This window comes from Quercus suber, unplaced genomic scaffold (assembly GCF_002906115.3).
Source record: "Quercus suber isolate HL8 unplaced genomic scaffold, Cork oak 2.0 scaffold_833, whole genome shotgun sequence".
Lineage (NCBI taxonomy): Eukaryota > Viridiplantae > Streptophyta > Magnoliopsida > Fagales > Fagaceae > Quercus > Quercus suber.
Window position 1 is genome coordinate 248,244 of NW_027070263.1, and position 2,682 is coordinate 250,925.

General features: G+C 31.1%; 1 pseudogene; it reads right to left on the reverse strand.

The window, feature by feature from the left end:
- Positions 1-713: 713 nt before the first annotated feature.
- Positions 714-2,596, reverse strand: LOC136061182 (uncharacterized; annotated as a pseudogene).
- Positions 2,597-2,682: the final 86 nt, after the last annotated feature.

Genomic DNA, 2,682 nt, shown 5'->3' on the forward strand with positions numbered 1-2,682 from the left:
ACAAGTTTATGGTCAGAAATTATTAGAAGCACATTTTTGGTCTAGACTACTGATACACCATACAACTAAACTAACCTACCACAGCTACCACCTAATTCTTATTCTGATTGCGACGAACCAATAAATAAGTCCTAACTAGAAATTATTGCTATCTATTTTAAATTTGCACTTTACAAGTTACAAGGACTAAACCCTTTATATACTTGGCAAAAAAACAAACGAAACCCATTATATTTAATATAGAATTTCTTATTGAGAAACACTAATAATGCATTAGCAAAAAATAGAAACACTAGTAATGCATGCACGTGCATTTGATTGAAACCAATTGACTTCTTTCTTTTGTTTCTGAAATATTTTTAGTTGGGTACCTTTGTTTAAAGCCAAATTCTGCTAAGAAAAGTACATACATGGAAGACAAAATTATCAATTTAGTTGTGTTTGGAGTCATTTCATGGTCAACAATATTTCTGTTGACAAGGAGGGTCTTCCCTAAGCTTTCATTTGATTTCTGCAACCGAGTTGTTTCAACGATTCATGCAATTTTAGCTGTAATATTAGCCTCTCTCACTGTTCAAGATTGGAGGTGCCCAGTTTGTCCCTTGGCTTCAAAATCTTCCCCAAAGCAGGTAATCTAATACTTTAGTTTTTTCATTCTTCCATTGTTATGAGGTTGTTTTCTTCAAAATCTTTTAGAATTTTGAACACTTCAGCTACTGTCTTTTTGGGTTCAAATAGGTTTTACGCGACTTTTTACTAGCCCTCTTTGTCAATTTGTATTTCACCATCGCTTGCGATTTTTGTAAAACCAGAAGCACTAACCAATTGCAAGCCCAATGCCATTACCTAAACAACATGATGAACACAAATGAATTATTTGAGGAAGTTACAACCAAACAAAACAAGTTTACATACAAGTTAATTTATATTCATCGCTACATAGAGCATAGTAGCATACCTTTATGAGAAATGGATTGTTAGCAGCCAAAGTCACGTAATGAGATAAGCCCACATCCCATCCTGGCGAATGTAAATATCACTGCAAACAAAATCTGTGCAAATTCCAAACTTAGTAATGAGTCTAATGACCATGATTTATATGGTCCATTCAAAAAGTGATGTTTGGCAAGCATTTGATTAGTGTATTTAGATGGTTGCATTCAGACATCAGACATGAATATGCTAAGAATACTATAAATTTTAGGGTAAACTTAGTATAGTTACTATAAATTTTCTTATTTTAATGGCAAGTGACTATTTATATATACTCAACGTGAAATGCTAGCTCATTCACCTAGGTAAGACTATATCATTGTCGCTACTTAATTGAATATTTCATGTGTAAACATATGTTACAAATACTAATATTGCAAAACCAAGTTCTACCCTTAGCACAACTATATATAAACATGGTAAGAGCCTCCAAGAATTTGAACTCACATCAAGCAGCGAAATTAAGGTCACTTCTTTGTAACCAAGCTCTTTTAGAAGCTCTCTCAGGTGGAGGAAAGGGCTGAGATTTCAGTTATCCATAATGCCACGACCATCTCTGATCCACACTACATGAAAAGAGAAATGTGTGGATTACTTGGCAACAGTTGGCTAAGCATGCAAAAAGCCCAAGAAACTTTTTGCCATGAATTAGTAGAAATGATAAAGCCACTGTCTTTCTTCTAAGAAAATTAACAAAATTTAAATCGTAATTTAAGGAGGAAAGCTTTTACAATTTTACAGGTATAAATTTAAAACCTAGTCTAAATTACTAATTTGTTCCTTCAAATAAAGGATAAGTTCAATTTGGGTCCTTAACTATTTATTGTGTCATTTAATTTAGTCCTCCAAATTCAAAACCAAGTAAATTCATCTTTAAATTCTCCTCTCCATAAATAATTTTAATGAAATTAGATAGATATATAAAATGGAACACAGTTAAAAATATTATTATAGAAAGTTAGAAATTTAAAATAAATCAATTTCAATGACTGATTTCGTATTAATTAAATGGACATGAGACTCAAAGAGAAATTGACATGATCTTTAAAAGTTGAGGGATTAAATTAAACAATCAATTAGTTGATTGATCATATTAAACTTAACCAATAATTGAATATCAAAATAAACTTAAAAAAAAAAAAAAAAAAAAAACAAATTAGTTATTAACCTAAATTATATAATTTTTTTTAGATTAAAAATTTGATCATGCTTAGATGAGAATCTTGAGATCAAACATTATATCCAAATCATCAGAATGTGCCAACTAATTGAATTGAAAAGTTCTTGGTAAATTTTAATTAGTATATTAACCAACCACCTTTTTGCTCTCTTTTCTTTCTCCTTTGTTTCAAACATATGCTAAATGGTGTCAAAACTCCGTAGGAAGACATATAATTGCCCAAAATAACCAAAAAAATTGTAAAGATTAATACCTTCTTATAGATTAGGCCTGCTCCAATGTCCAACAATGCTGACTAGATGATGGATCGAATTGTCCAATTTGACTCTCTTGTCAAAGAGGCAACATAACAGATCATAGATCATATAAGAAAGGGTTACTGATAGAGTTTGCATCTGCTCAGCAATCAAGTTCCCATCATCAAAATGAGATTACTAAAACACAACAATCACTAAATTTAAACTAGCTGTCCAAAGAATCCTCATTAGAATTTGTTCAAGTTCTCAAAA